The sequence below is a fragment of the Gossypium raimondii genome, chromosome 13 (assembly GCF_025698545.1).
Source record: "Gossypium raimondii isolate GPD5lz chromosome 13, ASM2569854v1, whole genome shotgun sequence".
In the NCBI taxonomy this organism is placed as follows: domain Eukaryota; kingdom Viridiplantae; phylum Streptophyta; class Magnoliopsida; order Malvales; family Malvaceae; genus Gossypium; species Gossypium raimondii.
The window spans coordinates 2,329,604-2,342,084 of record NC_068577.1 but is presented as its reverse complement, the minus strand read 5'-3'; positions in this window follow the sequence as shown (position 1 = coordinate 2,342,084).

The following is a 12,481-nucleotide window of genomic DNA, read 5'->3' as shown; positions in this document are numbered from 1 at the left end:
GAAAATGGAGGAGTTGACTAGAGATTTTATCACCAGGACAAATACAATCAAACTTTGCAAATTTTTTAATTATTTTAAAAAATAATAATAAATTAAAATACACTTGAATAATTATTTTAATTTAAAAATATTTTCGTAAATTTAAACCGTGAAACCAACTCAATAAATATTATTTTATTATATCAAAAATATAATCATATGAACGAGTCACTTGTTTCAATTTTATTACTTGATTGAGTTGAAAGAACAGTATGATATAAGTTTTTGGGTGATTGAGCTAAAAGTTGAGTTCATAAATACCAGATCTTGAATATACGGGATAACATAGATAAAAATAGTGGATATGTGAAAATAAAATACAAAATGTCGGGATACCAGAATTCAGGATATGGCGTACTTGGATTTCTGATCGTCGATTTGCAATGCAAAGCAATGAGTTTTCTGCAGGAAGTAGAGGACCGGAGGTAAGATATTGAGAGAAGGGAAAGAAGCAAACGTTGGCAGAGGAGTGAGATTGGCTCTTTGTGGGAAAGTGGTGGTTTGTTTTACTATTCCACCGCCACTCTCGTTGCGGTGCGAAGAGGTAAAGTGTAGAGTGGAATATTGATTTTACATCTTTACCCCTACTTTCATGCTCAATCGAAAATTTTTATTGAATCAAACTGCTCTTGGTCTCTCTCTATTTAAATGCATATAGTCAAATGCTTGAAGAATTTTGTAATTTAGACATATTCAGAACTTCCGGTCGAAACACTTTTTCGTGTTTCCATCATTTCCCGAGCTTCAAAGAGAAAGGAAAATTTGAAAATCTATTCAAAACTGGAATATCAATGTTGAAATACATTACCAAAAAAAAAATCCAAAAGTAAAGAGAAAGTTGCAAGTTTTACATTGATGGACAATTTTGATGCATTTTCGCATTTAGGTCATATCTCCTAACATATTTGGAGTTTGGAGTTGAAATTTCTACAATGAAACTTTCTTAGATTTTTTCCATTAGAAGTCATTCACTTGGACAAAAGAAGTCATCAAATAACATGTGAAAAATGACTCCAAAAGATAACAAAAAAGCGGCCTAGCAATTTATTACTAGCAAGTCTTTTACATTGTCATTTTCCTCCTCACAAACATTTTCTTGTTAGGGTTTGTTTGTTTCTGTATCATTGTACAATCTTAAGTTTCTTATATCTAATATGTATTTTTCGTATAAGTTTGAGTTGTTTAATTTTGTTACATTATTCTAAATTTTTAATGCTGAGGTGAAACTCTTGACATATATTAAGGCAAATTACGTACTCATTATTTGAGTTAAAATTAATTATTAATCACTTGTCATAATCAGACTTGTAAAGTAAGATTTTTCTTTTGTTACAGATAATAAATGCTTAGATAAATTAATCTTGATTTGTTGTAAAATATAAAAAAATGGGCATAATAAATGTTTGAATTTTTTTTATAAATTTTGAAGTTATTCTGAATACTTATAAACAAAAAAAGAAAAGGGGAAATATTATGAACTGTTTAGCTCTTTACCTCTAGTCTACATGACACTCTTTCAGGTCCATGTGTTAACATGTGTCGGAATTTAACACCACTAGATCGGAGTACCAAAAGTTGGATAGAGATATTGAATCAAACAAACTGAAAATACATGTGCCACATTGGCAATTTTGTTAAAGTATAAGAGTAAATCTTGAATTATCCCAAAATATACTTATATTAATATTTTTAGTTTTTATACTAAGAATTAATTAATTAATAATTTGGATAGACATTATTTAAAGTGAAATTATAAGTAATAGTAATATATTAACCATTTCATTGTTTATTTTTAAGACTTTAGAAAAAATATTTCAAATAATTAATGATTTCTTTGAAAAACTCAACAGTTTTTTTCCATGAAATCCAATCATTCTCCTTCACACATGGCACTAGTTTTTATTCTAATTATCAGATTCTCTATATGCCCGATCATGGAGGAAGTAATCTGTTCAAGTTTAAAGATTCATCTAAAAGTGAGAGAGTTTAAAAAAATTATACAGTCAAAAATTAGGTTTGGACGAAAAAATAAAGTTTATTTTTTAAATGGGCTAGGCCACATGTAAGATTTTTTGGCCCAAGCCCAAGCCCAATTTAGCCTAAATCAGTCTAAACTTTTTTTTTACTGTTTTATTGTCATTTACTATTATATTGCTATTATTTTGTATTTATTGTTTGGATATTGTATAACTCTCTTGTTTGATTGTTAATTTTGTAACTATTTTAGAAACATTTACTTATTAAGTTGCAATTATCTTAGTATTGTTTAAATATAAAGGCTTTTTTAATATATTTTCAATTTGTTGGGAAACATTTATTTTAATGTTTTTAGTGTATTTTATGTATTATATTTTTTAAATTTATTTTTATATAAAAAAATCAATACAAGCGGGTCGAGTCGAGCTCCAGTTTAGCATTTTTATTCTAGGTCAAACATGAATAGACTTTTGAACCCATTTTCCAGACCAAGCCAAACCCAAACTTAAAAAACGTGCCTAAAATTTTACATCAACGCGACTTGACCCATAATTAGGTCTATTTCTCTAGCACTAATGTATGTTTTAAGAAATAACTAATCATTTCAAACTCTTATTCATTGTTCTCAAAGTATTTTATTTCAATCTCCTTAAAATAAAATAACAAACATAGAATGCACTTTTTCAAATATTGAACTCAATCCTTCTTCTCGAGCAACAGGTGCACCCTAAATTCCTAAAAAGAGATAGTGGATTTGTAATAGCCTGAATTTTTAGTGGTGTCGGAATGGTGATTCGAGATCACTAAATCTGACAAACGAGTAGAAAATATTATAAATTTAGTAAGTATAAGTTAAATGTGAAGTTAGGAAAATTTTTGAAATAGTGAATAGTGTACTAGGAATAAATATTAAAATAATTAAAATAAAAAAGAGGTATCGAGACCTCAAGATTTTAAACCGAGCCATAAATATTTTTAGAAATATTTATAGAGTGTCATTGAGTTGGTATTAAAGTTTCAGTTAGAAAATTTTAACGTTTGGATAGTTAATTAACTAAAAGGACTAAATTGGGAATAGTGTAAAATTTGTTAAATTGTGATTAAATAGCTTAAGTGACTAAAGTGGAGGGATTTAAAAGGCTATTAGGCCCAAATTATATGGGCTGGACGGTTGGGTAAGAAAATCAGCAGAATGTAAGGAGAAACAGGGCAAAATTGGAAACTTAACAAATTAAACATTTAAAACAAAGACAAAAGTGAAAAATCTAGAGATCTCTTCACAATTTATCAGCAAAACGCCATAGGAGGTCTGGAATAAGCTGGTTTTTCATATTTTTGAATCATGTAAGTTTAATTCTTGATTATTTCTTCTAATTTTGTGATTTTGATACTTTTACAATTAGGTCCAACTAATTATTTCATTAGTTTTTGATTCCATGGCTGATTTTGAAAGTTACCATTGATTAGTGTTGGATTTTATGATGAATAAACATGAAATTGAAGCTTTAATTTTGTTATATGATGATTTTATTAAGTAATTTTGATAGAAATTGATTTTAGGGACCTAATTGTGAAAAAGTTGGGAATTAAGGTTTGGTGTTGCGGTTTTGAGTATGAAAGGCTATGTAGTAGTCTAAAATAGTTGGAAAAGGTGTTAATTGAGAAAAATTAGATCAATTGAGGGTTAATTGAGTAGGGATCAAATTGTAAAAACTGTAAAGTTTGGGGTAAAAGTGTAACTTCGAAAATTAAAGGGCATAAATTGTGAAATGAATTAGAATTGAATTAAATGCTGATGAATGAATAAATTTGCATTTTAGATCGAGAACACGAAACAAGTCGAGGAAAAGAAAAAGTAGCCGATTAGTCCCGAACTTTTACAAATTCGCAAATCGATCCGAGTAAGTTCATATGGCTGAAATTTAATGATTAAATGTTAATTTCATGAATTATACAATGTATGGTGAAATGTATTTATTGTTGAAATGAGAATAAAATAAAATGTGAAAATCGAATAAATGATCAAATTAAGTGGAACGTCGGATTTGAGTACTTCTGATCAAGTGACAAAGTGATAAGTGGTAGTTTTAGCTACACTTATCTGATCAAGAAACAAAGTGATAAGTGGTTACACTTATCTGATCAAGAAACAAAGTGATAAGTGGTTACACTTATCTGATTAAGAAACAAAGTGATAAGTGGCTACACTTATCTGATCAAGTGATAAAGTGATATGTGGTAGCTTCAGCTACACTTATCTGATCAAGTGGTAAAGTGATAAGTGGTAGCCTAGCTACACTTATCTGATCAAGGACAAGTGATAAGAGGTCATATGGCAAAGTGAAAGTGAAGTACTCAAATTTCCATAACCGTTCCTTAATTTTGATCAAGGATGGTAAGTGACAAATGGGCCCAAAGGAATTATGGTAAAAGAATAAGTAGTAGTGAGTTTATACCAAGGAACTCACCAAAGATTGTGGTTGACAGGTAAATTTAGTAATGGTGTATATTGTATAAGTGTACAAGTGTTTGGTAAGATTTATGTGTTTATGCCTATGAACTTACTAAGCTTTTCTATAAGCTTACATGTGTGTGTTTATTGTTTTTGTAGATTAACGTATTTATACATTCGGAGGATCGGATCTACATCAAGAATCACACTACCCAGATATACTCCGGTAGTTTATGTTAAGCAACTTTTTGGATTTATATGGCATGTATAGGGAATTGAAGTAAAAAGTAAATTTGAATGTTATGGTTGCGTTAGATATCGAAATATATACATGTTTTTAGTTTGAAATGGTTGATTGGTTGAACTTCATTAGTATTTAAATGAAGTAGATGAAATACTGGAATTGGTTGTGATTTGAAATTTGGGAAGGTTAGACAATTATAAAGGGTTATATTGAATTTTTTAAAATTGCAATGGAGCAGTTCTTGGACAGCAGCATTGATGTAACTTTTAAAAATCACCAAAATAGTGGAAATAGAATTAGAAGTTGAGTGAGATATGAAATTAAAGCTGAAAGAGTCTACTTTCATAGGAAAGAAGTGGAGTAAGCAAAAGAATTATATACTTTTAGATATTTGAATTTTAGTGAAACAGGGCAAGAATGTTTTGAAGTCCCTGTTCTGACTTTAGAAATTCATAAAAATTGTACAGAAGGAATTTTGAGTTATAATTTATATGTATAGACTCCTTAATGAGTATATTTTCAGTAGAAATAAGTTTAATCACCATATGAAGCCTTTAATAAGAGATAATTAAATTTTAGTGATGAGTGGTTAGGATAGTCGATTAGTGAAACAGGGATACTTCAACTAATAAACTGTACTAATTGGCTAAAGCAAAATTCTGAAAAATTTATGGTGAATAGATATATGAGTCTAGTTTTATGGAAAATTTACGGATCTAAATTTCGAGTTTCGTAGCTTGAATTATAATTATTTTAGTGACTGCTGTACAGGAGGACAGCTTTATTATGAATGATGAAATTAAATTTGAAAGTAAATTTTTATGCCCCGAACTTTTAAGTTAAGTCAAGTAACGCCTCATGCTCGACTCCGGCCATGGTCTCGGGTAAGGGGTGTTACAGGATTAATTTATTTCATGGATTTAAAATTAAATTATCAATTTGGATATGATTTTTTATTCGAGTCTATTTTCGGATTTATATTTTTTCTCAAATTCTTTTACTTTTTAAATGAATCTTCAAACGTAAAGAAGTGATCCGACCCATGATCAAGTCTAATTCTACTTCAAGATTTGTCAAGAGAAGCAAGCCATGCTGACATAAGATTTGCATAATTACAGATTTAAGCAAGTTTAAATCAAATTCATCAAAGTAATTAGGAAAAATGTTTGTGGATTTAGAATCGCCTTTCCTATAACATAAACAATTTCATTAACACTCAGGTGATCCCATATAATGCAGCTTAGGTGATTTTATTAGCCCTTAAAACCAATTCTATACAACAAACCACAAGCAAATTGTTTTCAAAGTAGAAGCAATAAGATTGTTGATTTAGAATCCAGGGAAAGATGGAAGCCATAAAAAAATCAAAATGATGAAATACAAAACAATGTTATACATGGCGATTGAGTCTTAGTTCGATTAGTATGGGTATTGTTGTCAATACAGGAAGACGTGGGTTCGAGTGAGAAGATACAATCCGAACCTATAATGCATGAGACCATTCACCTTCTTTCCTAATATTTTGAGCTTTTATTATGCTCTCACCATCTTGATGCCAAGTTTGGAATTTTTATCAACTTAAGTTCCCTTGCTAAATTGTTGTCTAATAGACAGGTCTGTTCTTAATATTTTTGGGCCCTAGGTGAAACAATAAATCGGATCCTTTTAAAAAGAAATTATAAAATGTAATATAATAAAAACTGAAAAGTTTTTGGGATCCTACGAGAAGAAGCATTTATGTTGAAAAATTGAGAGTATTTAATTTATTTATTTTAGTCTGAATTTCTTTTTTTTACATTAAAAACTGAAAAAATAATTTTTGGGCCCTTTCTAATTTTGGACTTTGGGTGACTACACTCTCAAACAACCTCTAAAGTCGAGCCTTCTAATGGAATGGAAATCAAGTCCAATATTCAACCCAACATGAAAAGTAAGACAATTTTAGGAGGAAAGGAGTGGTAGGTGAATGAATATTTTTTTAATCTACCAAAAAATTTAAATTTAGTAAGTTAAAATAGTTGTAATCTCATACATACGAGTGTTTAGTAAAGAATTCTTTGTAACTAATAAACTAATGACGAGTAAAAATAAAAGAAAAATATAAAACATTTACCTAAACTAAAATTAAGGGCTTTAATAGGTTTTTTTTTTCAAGCAAAAGGGTTTTAATAGCCCTGACTGAAGGTGATATTCAAATAAAGTCCTTCCAATAATAACAATTTTAAAATTGAAACTTTATCCGAAGCCCTGCAATTAATTGTTTAAGCAATGGTGTACGGATTTTTGTATTAAGGAGGGTAAAAGCTATTTCATAGCAATTAATTTAGGAAAAGAAAAATCAGTAACATCCCCGTGCAACACATTCAAAGCAAAATCAAAAGGTTGGGATCAGGGGTAAAAGTCAACAATCATTCCTTTCTGCAACATTTGCTAAGCAATCAGTCATCATATTGTATTCTCGATGCACATGCCTAATACCAATATCCCAATCTCAACACAACAGGTCTCCGATGGCATATGAATCCGGCTGTTGTATCATCAGAGTACCCTTAACATAATGCAACGCTTCCAAACAATTTGTTTCTAACAACACATCGCGCCAGTCATGGATTATCCTAAACCATTATCAAGATTATCCAGCTGACGAATCACCAAATCAATCCATGTTAGACAACAACGGCCCTGAAGATTTGACACAACCTTGTTTTTTTCGCACTCTAAAACTCACGCTTGGTTATCTGATGCATAGACGTACCAACCCTTCTCATTGCATGCATGAGATCTTTTGAAGAAAAAGCAATAGAGTAGCCCACTAAGTTGTGGTCATCCTCAATGATCACAACTATGTGATTTAATTCTGGTAAGGTAGCAGCACAAATAATGACCATATTGAAATCAGGTGGAATTCGAGACCCATTTCCCTTACTTTCTCTTCTCTCACCTCCTTGGACCGCTCTTTCTCAATAGTAAATTGTAGCTCTTTTTCAATAACCTTCGTGATCGGCCCACATTGAGCCGGCACATGCAATCAATTGAGTCCAGTCATACTTCAATGATTTTGAATGTCAATAATTGGAATTTAATAAACCAAACAATCTTTAAAACATGATTACAACAAACTACAAGTTAGGTTTGGTTAGTCAATTTAATACCAAATTATTTTAAACTGTCCCCTTAATTTTATAACAATACACTATTGTTAGAGGGATTCACGTCACACGTACACAATATTTGGTTGTTTCCAATTCAACTAATTTCGAGATTACCGATTCAGTCTTAACTCGATTAGTATGTACATTATTGTTAATGTAAAAGGATGTAAGTTCGAGTGCACTGAAGTACATTATCCTCTTATTTATGGGTTGGAAATGGACTATGAATAGTTCCAGCCAATATAATCAAAACCTATAATGAAATTGTTCAAAAAAAATAGTTTCGAGATTTTCAAATAATTGATAATTAATATCAAATGAAATTCGAACCAGAAATTAAGAATGTTTTTTTTAAATACACACAAAAAGGATATGTCCTTATTTTAATTTTGAATATAATCAAATACGAACAGATGGCAACTGGCCAACAATATATTGTAATGACACCCACAAACTCTCAAAGAGAAAAAAAAAGATGCCTACAAATATATAACATATATATTGGTTAAATTCTGCTATCAGTCCTTGTATTTTGTAAAAGTTGTGGATTTAGCCCCCACTCGAACAATATTGTTTGGTTAAGTTTAATTACTAGTCTTGAACTATGCGTACAGTTTTAAATTTAATCCATATTCTCTTATTGGATCATTCTAAGTTCTCATACTTTTCGAATCTCGAAAATTCATTTTTGATGCAAATGACCGTTTTTAATCCATTAACTGAATTTTTAGTGAGTAATATGTAGAAATAACGAACTATCGTGACATTCCGCGTCAGATTTTGAAAATAGAATAACTTATTTTAATGGATTTAACAATTATAGTTTAGCGATGACTAAAATTTTAAAAAGTATAGAGACTAAAAATACCAAATTAAAGTACTATGTACAGAAATTTGATTTAATGTTTCATCAAAGCTTTGATATTGTTTGACATGGAAGGACGGCACCAAAATAATATCAGTCCAGCTTAAGCATCAAACCCCTAATTGGACCACAAATTTGAAACAGAGAAACTTTCAACTTGGAATTGTGGATTAATAGCATTAAATACACCTACAAACATGATTAATTTATTAATTCAACCCCCAAATTTTTTTTAAAATTTCTTCCCCAAATTTCGAATTGCCGATTTGGGGTTTTTAGAAATAATATTGTTTAATTTAACTTCTTCTTTTTTTTGGTTGCTTACAAGTCAAATTATCTCTTGAATTTAATATTTTTTCATAAATAAATTGATGAAATTATTCTTTTATTATTTTTCATTAATTGCATGTTTAGAGAATATAGATGGTTAAAATAAGACTGGGGAAGCTAGTTGATTGAGTCTTAACTCAATTGGTATAGTTATTATTGTTTATCCAGTAGGACGTGGGTTCGAATGCGCTAAAACGCATTATCCTCTTATTTATGGGTTTGGGAGGAACTATGGGTAGTTCTAGGCATTATGTTAAAAATAACTGATATGGTCAGAACATATAATGAGATTGTTAAAAAATGGAATAATCAAAGTAATCTTAATTTAAAATAATTAAATCTTAATGGACTTACAGAATGTGGAGGATTAGTTACTGGGCTCGCTACGATAGATAACTTGAGAAATAAAAATATATATAAATCTTGTAAAAGTTTTAAATAATTAAATTAAGACATTAAAATATTACTAGGGCTATCAATTATTGTAGGGCTTTACTAAACTATAGGCCCAAAACTTTAACAAAGTTTAGATAATGGGTTGTAATGATTTTACTCCCAAATAATCTATTTGCTTAAAACTATTATTTTATTATATATTTTGAATTTTATTTTTATACAACATTTAATTTATTCGAACTTTTGCAGTTTAGTTGCGAAATTATCAAAAGTTTATTCAATTGGAACTCAAATCATTAAAGTCTTTATTATTTTATAATAATTTAATCGGTTGGAAAGTGATTTCAACATTTAGTCTGTCAAATTTTATTTACTTTCTTTTGGAAGTCACTTCCTCAACAACATAATTTTCAAGATAAAAGAGGTGGGAAAGTTTAGATTAGAAAGTAAAAAATACATTAAAATAAAAATTAACCCTATCTTATACCGGTTTAGACTGTTAGTCTATTAATAAACATAAAAGAAAAAGAAGAAGATATTGCCTTCTTCTCTTGTCTTACTATTTGATTTTCTTTATTATTTTCACGAATTTTTGTAAGTATTATATATACATGCATTATTACATTTGAAAAATATACGTAGGATAAATTTATATAATAATAGTACATTCATAAACTATCATTACATTCTTAGGAACGTACTTACTAAACCAAACCCGATAATATAATTTTTATAAATTTTATAAAATTTTAATCAATACCTTCCGATATATATCAAACGTCACGTTGCATGAAAGAACATCAAACATGATCTAAAATCATATTTAATTTTTATAATAAAGTTTGGGTTATATGTTAAGTGTGGTGTAATCTTATTGGTTTAAATGTGATTTGAATGCTGTAGGGGCTGGAAGCACTTAAATAAACGCGTTGATTTACCACATTCACATGATAGGTTTGCTAATAATCACCACAACAATTTACATTTATTTAATTATTATCTAATTATGTTATTATCTGATACCTCATGCATAATGTTTCGATGTTTCAAACTCTTAAATCGAAAAATAATTGCATATTTAGACATATTTAAATTAATATTATCTAAATTGTTATATCAATAACGATGTTAAATGGATTAAAATTCAATTAAAATTTTGAAAACTTTTATTATTATATTTTAATAGTTCTATTTTCTTACATTTTAATAATACTAATGTGTGAAAGTCTTTGTATTTGTGAATATAGTGATTACCTTGTGATGTAAATTAAGCTAAAAATAAGTTTATAAATATAAAAAAATACTTTAAATTTAAAATATATATGATAAATGTTATTCCTATTTTCATATAAAATCAACCCTCTTTATAATTAGACTTATTTATGGGTCGGGCTACTCGATTCGACCTGAAGTTTTACCCAAAAAGTAAAAGGATTTGAATAAAAATATAGGTTTGAAAAATGGGTTTGGACAAAAAAATAAGGTCCATTTAGAAAACAAGCCAGGCCTCGGGTAAAGTTTTTTGGGCCCAACCTGACTTTACAAAAAAAAAATTGTTGTTTTGCTGTTGTTTTCCACTATTTTACTGTTATTTTCTCATTGTTTTGTTGTCATTTCACTATTATGTTGTTACTATTTTGTTGTTATTGTTTGGATATTTTATAACTCTTATTTTATTGTTAATTTTATTACTAATTTAGAGGCTTATTAAGTTGCATCTATCTTAATATTATTTAAGTATAAAGGTTTTCTTTTTAATTTATTTTCAATCTGTTGAGAAACATTCATTTTAATATTTTTACTATTTTTGATGTATTATATATATTTTAAATTTTCATATAAAAAATCAAATAAAAATTTTTAATACGGTCAGGCAGGACCCGGATTTTAATATTTTTATCCAGGCTAGGTTTGGGTAAGAAATTAGACCCATTTTTCTAGTTGAGCCTAAAATTTTGTTAGGGCCCGACTCGAACCTAGCCTAGCCCGACCCATGGACAACTCTATCTATAACAACTCATTTATTTGCCTAGATTTTGTTTGTTATACAGAAAGAGATAATTGTTGTAAACTTACAATAGAATTTATATTGTGGATTTTATCAAATAAATAAAGTGAGAACCATATTAAAAAAAGAGTGGGAATCAAATCAACAAAATTAAAATACGTATAACAAGTGCATGTATTATTGTTTTTATGCATATTTTATTTTATATTTTTCACATGGTTAATTATAAAGTTCATAAATCTACAAGTTCAATTAATCAAGATGAGTTATTAAATTTAATTAATTAATTTATCGAGTTCTTGAATTCAAATAATCAATTTATAAGTTTATAATGTTCCAAATTCATAGTAGAATATTTAATTAGAAAACTTAATAACTTCTTGAATTGATGTCTTTAATTCTACCCATGAATGATTATTTTCATTTAATAAAATATGATTAATAAATTTCTTCACATGAAATTTAAAAATATTTTAACTGAGATAGCTTTCATTTGCTTATCTGAAATAACTATAATTTTACTTAAAATTTTAGACCATATTATATATTATAATAGAAAACTAGTGTAATAAAAAATTGTATTTCATAACTATAAATATTGTTGTTATAAGTAAAATTTATTATAAAAAGTTAAAATAAAAAAATTTCGATTCTTCTAAAATTTAATTATTATAGTAAAATATTATTATAACGGGTAACTGTTATAAAAAGTATTTATTATAAAAAAATTACTTATGGCATACCTAAATCCTATAAAATTGTAAACAAAATGTGGGATTTAAATAGAAAATTGATATTAGAATCATAACGTTAATTTCCTACTATACCCAACTGCTCTAGGAATATTACCACTGGACCATCCTAATTCACTGTGATTTATTTCCTTATAATTTTATCTAAATTTTGGATTTTATTTACAAAATAAAATAATTATTTGCTTGTTCTTCACCTATTTGTTCTAGTTTTTTTATTATTATTAAAAAAGGGAATTTTATTAAATGAGTATTAGCTTGACTAG